This window comes from Crocuta crocuta, unplaced genomic scaffold (assembly GCF_008692635.1).
Source record: "Crocuta crocuta isolate KB4526 unplaced genomic scaffold, BGI_CrCroc_1.0 scaffold288, whole genome shotgun sequence".
NCBI lineage: Eukaryota > Metazoa > Chordata > Mammalia > Carnivora > Hyaenidae > Crocuta > Crocuta crocuta.
The window spans coordinates 3,911,513-3,929,838 of NW_027532607.1; the positions used below are offsets into that span (position 1 = coordinate 3,911,513).

The window sequence follows — 18,326 nt, forward strand, 5'->3', positions numbered from 1 at the left end:
TAGGGTCCTATGACTTAATCTCAAAAGAAAGAAAAGATCATTTAATAGCGGGTGAATTCTTCAATGATAGGTCATTGGAAACTACTCCTACTACCAAGCTAAGTATTACACCTCACAAGGAAACAGATACATAATGGGTATTTATGGATACGAAATATAATACATACGTGCGTGTATATAAATGGCACATTAAAAAGAGGTCTTCCATTTAAATAAAGAGTGTGTCAGCTATAAAAAGAATCACGTTAAGAAAAGAAGGGTTATTTTTAGAAGGAGGGCTCCAGTTACACAAATAAGGAAAGGACATCCACCACTATATAAAATGAGCTGAAATCTTCCCTTGTGTTACTATAGGGAATTGGCATGGCACTGCTGAAAAGAGAAGGAAAATCTACATTTAAAACAGAAACGGGAGGAATGCGTTTAAAAACAAAAAAAGCATGGCTAAGATAGAAAATGCAGTAAAGGGCAGGGTTGTATGACTTACTGGTGCTGGACCTCTTCACAAAATGGTTTTAGAAACATCACAAAGCACAACCACCTGTTAAGCTGTTATTTTGGCCTATCTATTTTCAATGGCGATCCTGACACTCAAGCAAGAGACACACCACCATAGCAACATAAACATCGTGGTGCTGGAGAGTAAAATCTTAAGAAGCAATTTATAGCCCTGCATGCTTGGAAATAAACTAATCCTTAGACATGTGTTACTATGACATAACATTTCCACTGGGCAAACTCAGATCCAATGGATACCTTAGGATTCCTTCCCATGGACCATGTGGAAAGTAGGCTCCAAAATGGCTACTGCACTAGATGGTCCCCTAATATTAAGGTATTTAGAAAGCGAGGCAATATCATTTCCTGCATAACTCAGGGATTCATGTGGCACCCAGAGATGGACGATCATCAGCCCTTAACATTTGCCAAGGAAACTCCCTACCTCCTGTGATCAGTCCCTGATAGAAGTAAAAAAGAGAGGCATTTACCAGTTGGGGAAACAGAGGCACAGGAAATTCCGAGAATCTTCCTATATCAATTCATGGCTATCACCCAGGAAGGACCCAGCTTGTTCTAAATTCTTGTTCATGCTCCTCTATACCCTGCACTGCCCTAAACCAGAAACCCCGAAAACAGCGACAGACCTTTGGGCTCAAGGAGATAAAACGCAAAGGTGTTCAATTAAAGGAATGGGTGGAGAAAAATGAAAGGAAGATCCCGTTTGAAAGTAATTATGCCTTTTTTTCAGGGATGATAACTCCGTGTGCAAGGTGGAGCAAATTTCCAGGACTTAAAAAAACGTGAACATTGTAAGGTGGGGCTCATTTGCAATTCAAAAAGATCCAACAAAAGCAGAAAGCAAGCTGATCACCTAGCTTAAAAAGATGTGACACACCCAAAAGGCTAGCCAGAGGGAGGATGGGGGTGGGGGGGAGGGAGTGGTGACACAGTAGAGCCCGCTTCAGGGTGAGCAGGTTCCATCCTGGGGCAGATCCTGAGCCCAGGGATCGGCAATATAGGCCTGGACTTCAGCCCCAAACCACAGTCCATTAGCCCTGGCCACCACTTTCCCTCCCAAACCCCCTGCCTCTTTTTACTTTTTCACCTCTCAACTTCCCTCCACAACAGGCCAATAAGGCCCTTGGGCGGTTCCTTCTCCAGGTCCACGGAAGAGACTGTGTGAAGGCCAGAACCCTGAAAGGACCCATTCAGCTGATGAAAAACAGATCAAGCTCCAATATAGCTTCTTGGATGTCCAGCACTAGGCTGCTTTTGACCTAAGAACCAGTACTGAAAAAATAAGGTGGTTTCTAACCCACATAACCAGCATCTTTAAATATTTTTTTTGATGTTTATTTATTTTTGAGAGAGAGAAACAGAGCATGAGTCGGGGAGGAGCAGAGAGAGAGAGAGGGAGACACAGAATCCGAAACAGGCTCCAGGCTTTGAGCTGTCAGCACAGAACCCAACACAAGGCTTGAACCCATGAACTGTGAGTTGTAACCCGAGCCGAAGTCGGACCCTTAACCGACTGAGCCACCTAGGCGCCCTCAACCAACGTCTTTTTAAAAAAGAAACAACTCCTAGAGAAACATGGATAAAAGGCTGAGCACCTATGTAAATAATGACTAATTTTAAATACACCTGACCCTTTTGAAAATGTTTTTCTTGAAAAGGCTTAAGGGGATTATTCCATTTGGACAACTAATAGCCTAATTACTATTTAAAAAACAAAACAAAACACAACCACCACCACCACCAAGCTCCTTTTCAGCCGGATCTTGGCAAGAAATCTCTAAGTGCACCCCTCTCTGCAGCACCATAAGTCATGCTGCTGAAAAACATAATTACACTCAGCTGTGTCCAAGTTTCTGTCAACCACGATCCGAAAGAGGTGAGCTATTAAATCCTGAATCTAAAGGTTTTTTCATTTTGGACACACTGCCTCTTTATGAGCAGTGAAAACGTAATAGTAAAAAAAAAAAAAATGAGCATCCATCATGGCCTTCAACAGAACAGGGTTTGGGTCTCCAGCACGCACGGTACAATCCGTACCCCGATGATTAAATGCAATTCTAGTTATCAAACTCTTCGCACTTTGCGAGGGGAGGATTAAAAAACTACATTTCACATCTTTAAACCTGTCTCACTGAGCAAAAGGACTATTTTCACAGCACTTGCTAAGAAGGAAGAAAACCACCTTTATCCACTGCAACACTTTCATGGAAGCTGAAATATTCCCCAGTGATGGTCCGTGTGAGGTGATATCCAGGGTCACATTCGCTCTTCGTGGACACCAGCATCATTGTTACTTTTGAGGAGGACACACTGAGCAGAATGTTTCCAATGGAGGCACTGACCATGGGAACCTCCTATGTCACAGGCCATGCCCAGGGCTCAGGTAGTTACTGATAACCCCTGTCTTCCCAACTACCTGTCAAGACAAGTAGGTGGTTACAAATTAACTTTCTCAAACATCTATCCAGAATGTTCTCTATTTTGTTTAATTGCTAATTGCTAGTTTAACAAGAATGTTGTCTTCTGTGGCTTTGTATTATCAGGTGCATTAGAGGCTAAATATGCCTGTAAGCTGTGTAGGCACATTGGAAAGTGCTTCTGAGACTGGATGGAAACTGAGGACCGGCATCTCATTACATCCCACTCCCTGCTTGGATATTGCAAGACAAGTCCTTGAACATGGAGGGACTACCATCTCATAAAACCTAACAAAATCCAAGTTGTTGGCTAGAGGGTTGGAAACTGTCTGCAGACATCACTAAGAGAATTAACATGAATGAAAATGTTACAAAGGTAATTTTATTTTCTTAAGAGTTGTCTTTTTCAGTAATCTCTCCACGTAAGGTGGGACTCCAGCCTACGACCCCAAGATCAAGAGTCACAGGCTCTATCAAGAGAGCCAGCCAGGCGCCCCCGAAAGTTAATTTCTTAATAAGCCATCATACTGACATATTATTTTTTTCTCCTGCATTAAACATTTACAAAATTTTTTAAAAAGCCACTGTACTTCTTTATTCAGAAAAAGGGTCCAATTAATGTCTATTTCCACCTGGAACAGGAATAAAGCATTATCATTAATAAAATACTCTGTCTTCTGCTATAACAGAAGAACATTTATCAGTGCCAATCCTGTTTGTTTGAAATGCTTCCAAAATGCACCAGTACTTTTTCCTGCCTTAGTAAGGATTCTGAACAAAATGCCCTTTTTCTGTTAAATGACAATATAGTAGTACTCCTGAATTTAAGTTGCCAAGCACTTTAGCTGTTGCTACAAAGGTAGAGGTCACTAACTGAGTCATTAATGCCACTCAAAGTATGGATAGGAACCCGTTTTGTCATTTTTCTTCCTTGGAAGAAGGCAAAATTCAGGAAAAAATTCTATTTCGTCATGTCAAATCCCATTAAGTTTTATAAGGTTTGTTTTGGGAAACAGTGTATGAGTTTAATGATAAAGTAATATAAGCAATGCTTTAAGAAACAAACAAACAGGGGCACCTGAGTGGCTCGGTTGGGTAATCTTACTTTTGGCTCAGGGCACGATCTTGCAGTTCATGAGTTCGAGCCCTGTGTGGGGCTCTATGCTGACAGCTAAGAGCCTGGCACCTGCTTCAGATTCTGTGTCTCCCTCTCTCTCTACCCCCCCACCCCCGAAACTCTGTCTCTCTCACTCTCTCTCTCTCAAAAATAAACATTAAAAACAATTTTTTAAAATAAACAAACTGACCAGACACCTACAGTAGTAAACGTATATGGAAAGAAAGCAGAAAATGCTGATTGTCAGGTGGTGCAGGAAGGTGGCGTGGGTACTTCTTCCTTATTGGGTAGAGAGTTTCAGTTTTGCAAGACACAGAGAGTTCAGTGGCCGGATGGTGGTGCCAGCTGCCCAACAACACAAATGTCCTCAATGCCACTGAACCCAACACTTCAAAAATGGTTAAGATGCCAAATTTTGCATTATAGGTAGTTTACTACAGTTTTTAAACATTATTATTTAAAAAAACTGACCAGAATGTGTGAATCCAACTATGCGTGGTCCCCTTCAAATAGTTCGTTTAAAAAATTTGTTTAATGTTTATTTATTTTTGAAGGAGAGAGAGACCGAGGGTAAGCAGGGGGGGTAAACAGAGAGAGAGGGAGACACAGAATCCAAAGCAGGCTCCAAGCTCCAAGCTGTCAGCACAAAGCCCAAAGCGGGGCTCGAACCCATGAGCTATGAGATCATGCCCTGAGCTGCAGTCAGTCACTTAACTGACTGAGCCACCCAGGTACCCCTCAAATAGTTTGTTTAAGATTATGTACCTGTTCACTTCAACAGTGCTGACATGGAGCAAAACAGCTCTGAATTGCCACTGTGACACTTGGTAGGGGCAGGTTTGTTCGGGTTTTTACACTGTGTTTAACATTTTTGATAATGGTAAATGTCTCTTGAGGATAGTTAATTTAGGAAAAAAAATTTGACAGCTCCATTTTTGAAATAATTATCAAGCTATAAAATCTGAGTCTGTATGCGGTGTGACTCAAAAAGAACAAAAAAAAAAAACAATATTACTTGGTGAGTGTGGGTCATAAACTGCCTCTGGAGGCAGGACTAGTTAAGGGGAGCCGGAAGTTTCCGAGGAGCAGCTAACACAGCAGGAAGGGTAAATACACAACTTGGAATAGTACGTTTTGATCACTCTCATACCCTCCTGAAATCTTACTTACTTACCCGCCTGTGAAGAGTCTTTTAAGTTTTCAACTAAATTTGCCCCAAACATGGTGTCGCTTGTCTGTTCTCGTCATTATCTCCTGAAACTAATTTTGACAAAGTCACCCATTCTCATCAGCAAACGTCCCAGCTGCTGATGTCTGTGAAAGCCAAAGGTTTTTACAGCAATTAAAAGGAGTAATTTCCAAAAGTGTAGGGGTGGTTCTCTTTTTAAAGCATGAACTACAAAGGGTGTTTTCAAAAGAACATGATTCATTTAGCAAAGTTAAACAGAGGAATGTGACTTTGTTTAATACTTGGGCAAAACGGATCATTCAATGGAACGTATGGACCCCCTCTCAGCATAACTGGATTGGAAGAACTACCTCCCTCCAGTCCTATCCTTTGATAATCCTGAACAAGTTCTTCAATGTTGAAGGTGTGTGTGTGTGTGTGTGTGTGTGTGTGTGTGGCAGAGAGAGAGAGAGAGAGAGAGAGAGAGAGAAAGAGATGAAACTGGATCACCTTCCATCATTCTTTCCAGCTTTCAGATTGTACTCAGCTTTCAGAGCTGAGTAGATCAAAGAGCTTGCTTGGGTTTTGCCCTCTGATCAGCCCGGGTGTGGCTATAGGTCCACCACTGACCAGCCGTGCAAGTACCCATGATCCACCTGGAAAGTGGGAGGATAATATCTAACTCATAGAACCATTATGAAGACTAAGTAAACCCAAAAGGCACTCATCAAATGCGTAATGTCTCTCTTTGCATGCACAACGTGACTGCTATCAGTCCAAGCCATAAAAACAGAAGCCAAATTTTAAAACACTTTCCCGAAAGAATTTTTCATGGGATGCAATGTTGAGGCATACAACGCTATTTTATTATGTACATAAAAGCAAGGTTACTATGAGGCCACAGTCAGCCAAGACCTCGTGACACAGGATACCTGCCTAGGTTCTGGATGCTGTGATCAAGAGAGGCAGGGCAAGGAACTTCCACAATTTATGTAAGACACAAAGATAGAGATAGCTCAGATAAGCAGATATCACTGTCCCTATAAACTGTCTACGCAAGTTGGAAACATTTTTGCCAGATAGAGTGATAAGTGAACCTTTGCTATTTTAACAATAAATAAATCCCCCCAACCACACACACATACACAGAGGACAAAAAACAAAACCAATAAATAAATCCCACTATGACAGTTGAAACTATAAAATATGGGAGCACTCTGAGGAATATGAACAATCCAGCAAATAAGATCCAAGGAATGTGAGGTTTTCAACAACTTAATTATATCCAAGTTAATGGGGACTTCTCGTTCCCCAGTTGGTAACTTTTTTTTTAAGATTTTATTTTTAAGTAACCTCTACACCCAATGTGGGGATCAAACTCACAACCCCAGATCTAGTTGTATGTTCCACCGACTGAGCCACCCAGGCACTCTTAAATTTTCTTCCAAGTAAATACAGAGATTAGTTATTTTGGGTGTAAAACTACACCAATTCGTGCTTAGAAACACCTGGATCCGGCCTTCATACAGCAAATATAATGTGACTTCAATGGGGGGTGTGTATGTGTGGATGACATGGGGCGGGGACCAGTCTTTGGAGATTAGCTGCTTAGATTAAGTGCTTAAACAACATTATTATAAGCTGTCATCAAATTACATTTGTTGGACCAATCTTACTTCTCTAGGTGATTCATCCTGGGAAAGAAACAACACCCTAAAGATTGTCAGATATAATCCAAAGAAAGTAAAGGATGAGGTTTTTTTTCTTTGCTCAGGAACAAGAAGAATCTAGAAGGTCTTGAAATTTACAAGGAGCACAAAGAGAGACATACAGGAAGTGCAGTCATTAGAAAAACTGGACCAAGAACTTAGCTGCTTGTTTAGATTATGAGTCGACTTCCACTAAAGTCTGAAAAGGAGTTTGAAGAGCAGACCCCTTTTGTCGGAGGGCTGGGAAATGAAAGAATGAGTCACTTTAATACTTGATGTCAAAACTCTTGGTGAGTTCAGGCAGTCTGCCAGAAAGTGGTGGGGGGCGGGGGGGTTCGGTGTGCTAGACTCCTTCCTGTGACACAGGTGAAGTCATGGCCAAGACCTTCTGCCCTATGCAGTGGGGCATCCTGGGAGATTTGCCCAGACTAGCATGATACGGTCTTGCCATCTTAGGGATTGTTGAGACAGATTTTTGTTTTGATTTTAAGATTTATTTTTAAGTAATCTCCACACCCAACGTGGGGCTCTAACTCACAACTCTTGAGATCAAGAGCCGTATGCTCCACCAACAGAGCCAGCAAGGCACCCCAGACAGATTTTAAATAGTCAGTAAGCCTCCTTTGTGATAAAACCAGTGATGGGAAGTCTTCAGGACATCTGTCTGAGATGAGTAAGGCAGAAGATTCAACCCCCATGTAGAACCATCTCCTCCAGAATGTGTTTTCTAGGATTCATTCGGCTAACACGGTACCTCCCATTCAATGTGCATAGAAAGCAGTGAAATAAGAGGCGCCTGGGTGGCTCAGGTGATTGAGCATCAGGTTCTTGATTTTGGCNAGAGAGAGAGAGAAAGAGATGAAACTGGATCACCTTCCATCATTCTTTCCAGCTTTCAGATTGTAGGGAAGGCAGAGCTGAGTAGATCAAAGAGCTTGCTTGGGTTTTGCCCTCTGATCAGCCCGGGTGTGGCTATAGGTCCACCACTGACCAGCCGTGCAAGTACCCATGATCCACCTGGAAAGTGGGAGGATAATATCTAACTCATAGAACCATTATGAAGACTAAGTAAACCCAAAAGGCACTCATCAAATGCGTAATGTCTCTCTTTGCATGCACAACGTGACTGCTATCAGTCCAAGCCATAAAAACAGAAGCCAAATTTTAAAACACTTTCCCGAAAGAATTTTTCATGGGATGCAATGTTGAGGCATACAGCGCTATTTTATTATGTACATAAAAGCAAGGTTACTATGAGGCCACAGTCAGCCAAGACCTCGTGACACAGGATACCTGCCTAGGTTCTGGATGCTGTGATCAAGAGAGGCAGGGCAAGGAACTTCCACAATTTATGTAAGACACAAAGATAGAGATAGCTCAGATAAGCAGATATCACTGTCCCTATAAACTGTCTACGCAAGTTGGAAACATTTTTGCCAGATAGAGTGATAAGTGAACCTTTGCTATTTTAACAATAAATAAATCCCCCCAACCACACACACATACACAGAGGACAAAAAACAAAACCAATAAATAAATCCCACTATGACAGTTGAAACTATAAAATATGGGAGCACTCTGAGGAATATGAACAATCCAGCAAATAAGATCCAAGGAATATGAGGTTTTCAACAACTTAATTATATCCAAGTTAATGGGGACTTCTCGTTCCCCAGTTGGTAACTTTTTTTTTAAGATTTTATTTTTAAGTAACCTCTACACCCAATGTGGGGATCAAACTCACAACCCCAGATCTAGTTGTACGTTCCACCGACTGAGCCACCCAGGCACTCTTAAATTTTCTTCCAAATAAATACAGAGATTAGTTATTTTGGGTGTAAAACTACACCAATTCGTGCTTAGAAACACCTGGATCCGGCCTTCATACAGCAAATATAATGTGACTTCAATGGGGGGTGTGTATGTGTGGATGACATGGGGCGGGGACCAGTCTTTGGAGATTAGCTGCTTAGATTAAGTGCTTAAACAACATTATTATAAGCTGTCATCAAATTACATTTGTTGGACCAATCTTACTTCTCTAGGTGATTCATCCTGGGAAAGAAACAACACCCTAAAGATTGTCAGATATAATCCAAAGAAAGTAAAGGATGAGGTTTTTTTTCTTTGCTCAGGAACAAGAAGAATCTAGAAGGTCTTGAAATTTACAAGGAGCACAAAGAGAGACATACAGGAAGTGCAGTCATTAGAAAAACTGGACCAAGAACTTAGCTGCTTGTTTAGATTATGAGTCGACTTCCACTAAAGTCTGAAAAGGAGTTTGAAGAGCAGACCCCTTTTGTCGGCGGGCTGGGAAATGAAAGAATGAGTCACTTTAATACTTGATGTCAAAACTCTTGGTGAGTTCAGGCAGTCTGCCAGAAAGTGGTGGGGGGCGGGGGGGTTCGGTGTGCTAGACTCCTTCCTGTGACACAGGTGAAGTCATGGCCAAGACCTTCTGCCCTATGCAGTGGGGCATCCTGGGAGATTTGCCCAGACTAGCATGATACGGTCTTGCCATCTTAGACAGGGATTGTTGAGACAGATTTTTGTTTTGATTTTAAGATTTATTTTTAAGTAATCTCCACACCCAACGTGGGGCTCTAACTCACAACTCTTGAGATCAAGAGCCGTATGCTCCACCAACAGAGCCAGCAAGGCACCCCAGACAGATTTTAAATAGTCAGTAAGCCTCCTTTGTGATAAAACCAGTGATGGGAAGTCTTCAGGACATCTGTCTGAGATGAGTAAGGCAGAAGATTCAACCCCCATGTAGAACCATCTCCTCCAGAATGTGTTTTCTAGGATTCATTCGGCTAACACGGTACCTCCCATTCAATGTACATAGAAAGCAGTGAAATAAGAGGCGCCTGGGTGGCTCAGGTGATTGAGCATCAGGTTCTTGATTTTGGCTCAGGTCATGATCCCAGAGTCGTGGGATCGAGCCCCACATTGGGCTCTGCACTGAGCATGGAGCCTGCCTGAGACTGACAGGCACTTATGTGTGCTCACTCTCTCTCAAACTAAATAAAATGGGGGGGGGGAGTAAAAAAAAAAAAGGGGGGGGACAGAGAAATGCACTTGGAGCCATCACCAGAAAGTCCCCAGGTACTGTTCCATCCATGATGGCCACCAGCCTCTGTCCCCTTGGGATGGGATGGGGGCGTACTCCTGGGGACTGTGAAATCGTCAGTGAAGGTTCCCCAGTAGCCTGCAGTTGGCCTTAAGGCAGCTATTCAAGCTGGACTCCTTCTTTCCTCTAAGTATCAAATTCTGACCTAAATTGCGGTCCTTCTGGTCCAAATCCAGCAGATTTTCTGCCCACACTGCTGCAGGAGGGAACAACCTCCTTCGGAAAGCTATCTAAATTCAGGGTAACTAGAGCCATCTCCCTGAGGACAGGGACCTCAACTTTTCAGTATACTGATAATTCAAATTCAGCTCCTTCTGTCAGTGGCTCTCTCTCTAAACACACACGTCTATTCTGCTGAGGGGGGAAAAAAACTGTAGCCCCCTCAATTTTTTTTAAAGCCAGTTTTATTGAGGGACGCCTGGGTGGCTCAGTGGGTTAAGCGTCCAACTTTGGCTCAGGTCATGATCTCACGGTTTGTGAGTTACAGCCCCTCATCGGGCTCTGTACGGACAGCTCAGAGCCCGGATCCTCCTTCGAATTCTGTGTCTCCCTCTCTCTCTGCCCCTCCTGCACTCACACTCTGTCTCTCTCAAAAATAAATAAACATTAAAAAAACTTTTTTAAAAATGTTTTATTGAGATGTATTTTATATTCCTACTCAATGGTTTTTAACCTAGTTATACAGAGTTCTGCAAGCACCATCATAATCTATTTTAAAATGGCAGCGAAACTTCTCTAGTAGCCTCTGGACCGGAAGTCTTAGGACAGGAATCATGTCTGCCTTGTTTGCTGCTCCATCCCTAGCACCTAGCCTAGCACCTGACACACAGTTAGAGTCCAATAAATATCTGTGATAGGAACACTTTCACGCTACCCAGAACATCTAGTTAGATGCAAGAAATAACTACTTCTCCTCTCCTTCAACAGAAACTCAGTCCAGCTCTTCTCCCGATGGTAGGCAGAAAGGCCCCCCAAGATTCCTGCTCCCTGGTGTGCACACCCTGTTTATCTGTTAATTCCTTCCCCCTTGAATGTGGGTGGGCCTGACCTAATCAGGACAGACTTTTTGAAAAAGAGTCTGAAGGTCAGAGATAACACAACAGAGACATTCAAAGTCACAGCAGATGCTCTCCTCTTGCACTTGAAGGGACAAACTGCCATGTTGAGGAGAGGGCCACATCGCAGGAAATAGCAGGTAGCCTCTAGGAGCTGGCCCCTAGCTCATGGCTGGCAAAAAAAGGCGAGGGAGGGGGAGTGCAGGGGGAGGGGCACGGGGAGGGTAGATCTTGGTCCTACAAGCATGAGGAACTGCATTCTGTCAATAACCACACAAGCTTTGAAGAGGAAATACAGCCTGCTGTACACCTTAATTGCAACTTTGAGGGACCCTGAATAGAGAATCCAGCCATCCAATCCCCAGACTTCTAGCCTACAGAGGCTGTGGAGTAATAAATGGGTATTGTTTCCAGCCACTGAGTTTGTGAAAATTTGTTACAGAGTAATAGAAACTGAATACACTCTTCCAGAAGTTAGGAGGGAAGCAAGATGATTACATTAACTCCCAGGAAGGAATGGCCTCAAGCTTGGGGGGTGGGTATGACTGAGGAATTTTACAATGAAGATGTTTTTAATATAAAAGAATCTCTAGCTTGCAAACTTTTCAGGTGGTATAAAACCTAAGTGAAAAAAATTTAAACAATGTGAAGGAAGACAATTGGCATCAGCTTTCCTGAAAGGCTCCTGTTTATCCCTGCTTCTTCCCATTGGTTTAATAAGCATTTACTATGTGCTGGACCCGAGGTTTAAGTATTAGAGGTCCCCTGTCCCGTATGGCAGCCACCAGCCACCCGTGGCCCTTGAGCAGTGCTAAGTGCCTGGTGGGAACTGAAACGTGCTGCAAGTAGAAAATACACACGGGGTGTCAAAGACATAGTATGGAAGAAAAGTTAAACTATGTTGTCAGTATCTTCCCATGTGGATTTCAGGCCGAAAAGATGATGGAAATGAATGCCAAACAAGTAAACAAACATATAAGCACAGATTACGATAAATGCTCCGAAAGTAAACAAATAAATACAGAGATAATAATAGGAGAAAGCTATTTTAGATGGAGTGCTTGGAAAAAGACATCTCTAAAGAGGTGACGCTTCCTTCCACTTAGAAACCCACAAGCTTGCTGTCAACTTTCAAGTAGTTTTTAAAAAATGTTTACCTGTTTATTTTGTGAGACCGAAAGAGAGAAAGAGCAGGAAGAGGGGAGGGAAAGAGAGGGAGGGAGAGAGCGAGAATCCCAAGCAGGCTCTGCACCGTCAGCGCAGAGCCCAACAGGGGCTAGATCTTGCAAGCCGTGAGATCATGACCTGAGCCCAAATCAAGAATCGGACGCTCAGGGGCGCCTGGGTGGCTCAGCCGGTTGAGCGTCTGACTTCAGCTCAGGTCCTGATCTCGCGGTTCGTGGGTTCGAGCCCCGCGTCGGGCTCTGTGCTGACTGCCAGCTCAGAGCCTGGAGCCTGTTTCAGATTCTGTGTCTCCCTCTCTCTCTGACCCTCCCTGTTCATGCTGTCTCTCTCTCTCTCTCTCTCAGAAATAAATAAAACATTAAAAAATTTAAAAAAAAATCAGACGCTCAACCCACTGAGCCACCCAGGCGTCCGTCCAGTTTTTATATCTGTAACACACTTGCACTTCCTCTGCCATGAAGCCTACCAAAAAAAAAAAAGTAAGAAACCTCCACTTGGGAATACCACAAAATTCCCGACTGCCAGCGTGCGACAGGGCGGGCGGGCGGCTGGCAATCTACAATCTGAAATTCTCTTTTTCCTCTCCCAGTGGGCTGAATTTACGAAAGATATATAAAACCTTCCTGACTCCTTGCTACAAATCAGCTGATTTCTATATCTGTCTTTTTCTCCAAACAGGGGCAGAAGTGTTAGCTAGTTTCCAAAAAAGTTTCCCAAGTTACTTGACCATATAAACCTCCAGGCTACAGAAAGAAGGCCAAAGCCCACACAGACCACAGCGGGGTCACCTACGGCCTCACTCAGGAGGCTAAAGCAACGAACCTTGACGTGCTTTTCCAGTAATCACTGCCCCTGAAAAACACATTTACTGCCTGTCACTGTGCACACACTTTTATATTAAAAAGAAAAGAAGAACTTTGTGAACCCTTTTACCCCTACACGCACTTTCCTAATTGCCATTCTGGGGCAAAGGGTTGGGGAGGCGAGGGGAGGACCTTAAAGAGACTGAGTGTTGAAAATACATTAATTTTCTTAAAACTGCTAAAAAAAATAGTATTCTCCATTCACCTGAAACAAGAGCTTTTCTGGAATGATGTGCTTTTCTTTGAGTATCAGTATTACTCATTTAATCAGACACAGGGTTTTTTAAGTAGATTTTCAAAAGCCTTAGGGACTCACTCGATCCTTTTGTAATGAAAAGCAAAAGTTAATTACCACCTGCTTTTAACTAAGGTTTTGTTAACAATCATGTCTTTTTTTTTTTTTCTTCCCAAGCCCCAGCATCTGTTTCCCCGTGGCAGACACTCGCTCCCAAAGCACAGGGGAAGTCAATTTCACTGACCAGCCAGGAGGACAGCATCTGCTCCTTGTTGTCGGTTCCATTAGTGGTGAAAGGTTTGCACTCAACCATGAACCCGCCCAGGTGCCCCGCCCAATCAGCGAGGGACTTTTCTTTGCAAGGTAGCTGGGCAGCCTGAGCTGGCAAACCACGGCGGTTCTGACTGTGGAACAGGGAAGAGAAGCCACCAAGATGACCCAGAAACCAGACTCATGACCTTGACCTTGGTCCCTCCCAACTAGGCTTAAGAGTCAGGGGGGAAAAAAATAATAAAAGTCAAAACAGCACTTGTTCGGGGCGCCTGGGTGGCTTAGTCGGTTAAGCGTCCGACTTTCGCTTAGGTCATGATCTCGCGGTTCGTGGGTTTGAGCCCCGCGTCGGGCTCTGTGCTGACTGCCAGCTCAGAGCCTGGAGCCTATTTCAGAGTCTGTGACTCCCTCTCTCTCTGACCCTCCCCTGCTCACGCTGTCTCTCTCTCTCTCCTAGAAATAAATAAAAATGTTTAAAAAAACATTTTTTAAAAATAGCACTTGTTCTTAAAAACCTTTTCAAAATTATGTTTGAGGAACCCCGGGAGGAGGTGAGATTAATTCAAGGAGTCTTTGCTCTTTATATTCAGGGTTATCGCTTTGTACAAAAAATATCAATGCCAATATCAAACTTAAACTCTCTTCCCTTAAAGAATTTCTGCTCCAATATCTGCAGATGCATTTCATGAAAATCATTTAACACAGACTTAAGTCGCATTATTGGGCATTTTGGAATCTCCATTTAGGTCATTCCAGAGCCGGCACACCCCAATCCCAAATCTGTTCTCAGAAATGTGCGCAAGAAAATTCTCCCAGGACCCAGGGGAGCCTGGATAAAGTGCAATGGCTCCTGGCCAGGGCAAAGTACAAAATAATAGTCTGTACTTAAAAAGTTGTTTTTCTTTCCTTTCTTTCTCTTTCTTCTCTTCTTGGAGGGGAGGGGAGTGTTTCTATCTTTCATTGTGCAACAAATCCCTAAGGACCACAAATAAATCCCTTAAAGTGCTCACATTAATGTTAATGCAGTCAGAAGAGGAACTGTTAAAACACCAGAGCAAGCAATGAAAACAAAAGGGGTCCTGCCTTAGATAATATTAGGATGTGCTTCGCCCTTAAAGACGCTGATCTTACGGGGAAGATCCTGTCAGGGAAGGGTGACCTCCAAACCACTGCAAGGAGTCCAGGGAAGGTGGCCTTTGGGTGCTGGCAGCACCAAGGAAAGAGAAGCTTGTGGGGAAGGGGCCTTGAACTCTGCCATATTCTCCGCTGAGCCACACATCCCAAAGCCATCTCAAATAAATACGCAATCTAAGGAAATCTAAGGAAAAACAGTAGGCGTGTTATACAGTATCAGCCTCAAATAGAGTCCCCTGGCCATCCTTCTGGTCAGCTGACTAAATGTCCCCTAAGTAGATGCAAGGTCAAGCATCTTCAACCCACCTTCAACTAGAGACTGCCTCAACTGCTCTAGCGTCCCTGCCTCTGTACATGGGCTTAGGGGTAATATTTCCTTCCAACAAGGAAGCTCCCAACAGTAAAACAGCTGTGCACCAGAAATCAGAAGACCCGGGTTCTGGCCCAGACCCTGACCTTAGCTATGAGATAGGCCTTCTACAACTGGAGTCCTCCACGGAATGAAAGGCTCAACTACAGAAGATCTCTAGTAGCCCTTCTAAGCCTAAAATTAAAGACTCTACATCACCAAATGTTCCAAATGAAGACAACGACAACGGTCTCTTTAAAGCCAACTATCAGCCCTCAGGAACCTTTCCTGTTTAGAACTTTCCAGTGGATGGGCATATATATCCAGAGACAGCACTGAACATAAATGAGAAAACTATTCCAGTGAAGCCTTCTATTAAAATTAACCCATGAGGGGCACCTGGGTGGCTCAACCGGTCAAGGATCAGGCTCAGGTCATGATCTCACAGCTCGTGGGTTCGAGCCCTGTTTCGGGCTCTGTGCTGACAGCTCAGAGCCTGGAGCCTGCTTCAGATTCTGGGTCTCTGCCCATTTCTGCCCTGTCTCCACTCATGCTTGCTCTCTCTCTTTCTCAAAAATAAACATTAAAGATTTTTTAATTTGGGACACCTGCCTGGGTGGCTCAATTGGTTAAGCATCCGACTTTGACTTAGGTCATGATCTCATGGTCCGTGGGTTTGAGCGCTACGTGCTGACATCTGGGAGCCTGAAGCTGCTTCAGATTCTGTGTCTCCCTCTCTCTCTACTCTTCTCCACCTCATGCTCTGTCTCTCTCTCAAAAATAAATAAACATTAAAGATTTTTTTAATTAAAAAATAATAAAATAAGAGTAACGCATGTGACATTATCTCTTAAAATCCTTTAATCCAAAATGATCTAAAAAAACAAAACACCAACACTCTGATCTAGACTGTGGTTTGATTTTATTTTCTTTATCTCTCAATGCTTTTCCTCTTTCCTGGAACGAGGGAACGTTTTATGAGTTAAAATAAGGTTTAGAGACATAGTAGAATCCAATACCCTCTACAACAATTCAAAAGATCTTTGATTTTTCATTTAGTTGATAGTGCCAACTTTATTGATTTTCAAGAAAAGTTTTTTGGTTTTTTTCCTTTTTCTGCACTCAACACCAGGGACGGGCAAAGGGCAGCACAAAGAAAAAGAACAGCTCTGGTTGTGGCTTGGCAATTAACTAGCTGTGTGACCCGGCGCACATTACTTAACCTTCCTGACTCCGTTTACTTAACTGCAAAATGTGGATAATTGCACACTAGTTCCGCTGGGAGTTAATTTTCGGGGATAACAAGGCCAGGGAAGGAGCATGGGCACAGTGTTGGTTCGGTTCTCTAGCCTACTTCCCGAAATCAGGGGCTCTGCCTCATTTTCAAAAATACGGGCACCGCTAATTAACTATGCTGGTTAGAAACAAATTCCCGAAGTACTGTGTAGACTGAATCAGGCCCAAAGCAAATGAAGTGGTGAAGCAAAAGTTGGGCTTCAGAGAGTCTACCTAAGTTGATATAACTGGCTTCTTTAAAGATAACTGTTAAATTCCTTCCCGGTTAAGGAAAGCAGGACACAGCATGTGGGAGACCGAGTTTACTACCGGTCAGACTCCAGGGATCTAACCTCTGACCAGCTGGGCCTGGTTTCCTCGCCCATCATCTGGCCTGGAAAAATCTGAATCCTATCAGTGTGAGATCTCTATCAATCTAAAAACTGTCCTCTAACCAAGTAGAAAGCTAACTTCAAAATAGAACTTTTATAGTAACTGAATCATATGCTAGCCAGAATGAATTATATACATTAAGTAAATTATAATGACACATTATATTGCAAGCGGAGCCTGATTTCATTTGCCAATTAAGAAAGGGCCTCCGCCTGTACCATTCAAATATGATTACTTCACCCTGAAGTGCTGGGTATTTCAGCACCATAAATAAGTAAGCGGGATAAGAGCTGTGTCTGGGCGTTCAGGAAAGCCTGAGAAGAAAACCAACCAGAATAAAGAGAATTAAAAGATTTGGGGGGGTGCCTGGGTGTTTCAGTCTGTTGAGCGTCCAATTTCGACTCAAGTCACCATCTCTTAGTTTGTGGGTTCAGGCCCCACATCAGGCTCTGTGCTGACAGCTGGGAGCCTGGAGCCTGCTTGGGATTCTGTGTCTCCCTCTCTTTCCGTCCCTCTCCCGCATGTGCACTGGCTCCGGCGCTCGCTCGCTCTCTCTCAAAAACAAATAAACATTTTTAAAAAGTTTGCAGGGAGTTAAGATTCTAGAACTGATTATTTTCATTATCTGCATTTCGGGTTATTTCTCACAGTACCAACATTGCCCCTAACTTCCAAACTCCTACCCATAAAGTCATCAGGAAGAGATGAAGAAGCACTCACACCTCCAGGCAGATCTGCTCCAGCTTCAGCTGCCCGAGGCGGGAACATCTCAACCTTTTCTAGAAATACTCCAGTTAACCAGGTTCGCTCATCTGTCTCCCCACCCCCACAGCTGTGTGCTACTCCCTCCCCTTGATTTATACCTTGAAATGCACCCTCAAAATTCTGCCTGTCCACATGGATCCCATCCTTCAAGACTCTACTCCAATGTTCTCTCCTCAAATGCCACTAGGCAGGATCGCTCCAAGCATCATTCCTGTGGGGACTGACCTCTCTCTTTGGTAGTCAGTGTTCTTGGGATACATGTTTTGTCAACTCGGAGCTACTTTGATCTTGCCTTGGACTGTACTTGGGTCTTGCCTGAACACTTGTTCCATATGACAGATGAAGCCTGCCCCTCGGGAGCACAGCCACTTTACCGATTAAATATCCTTGTCTTTCCCAAAGCACCTAGCCCCTTCCACAAGGGAGTGGCTCAAATGACACATCTAATAGGTTAAATGCTAATTAAATATAAATACGGTTTGGCTCGCCCGTTCCTTTGGTGTGGCACACCAAAACACACGAGTAAGTTTAAAATTTCCCTGACTGGCTTCACGCTTCCTTGATGTCCCTGGACAGGCGCTAAGCAATTGTGAAATCACCAAAAAGGTAGGGAGGCGAGGGGGAAGAGAGGGAAGCCGGGGCCTGAATAAGCCTCACTGAGTCATCATTTCCTGAACGATGGAGCTTGCAGCTTCGGGGGATCTGGGGGATGGAACCCGAGCAGCGGGGCGGAGGGGGA

At 43.6% G+C, this 18,326-nt stretch overlaps 1 protein-coding gene across 1 annotated transcript in view; it reads right to left on the bottom strand.

The window, feature by feature from the left end:
* The window catches only part of PITPNC1 (phosphatidylinositol transfer protein cytoplasmic 1), a 251,646-nt gene that overhangs the window by 232,316 nt on the left and 1,004 nt on the right, over nucleotides 1–18,326 (bottom strand). The gene's annotated exons all lie outside the window — the stretch shown is intronic.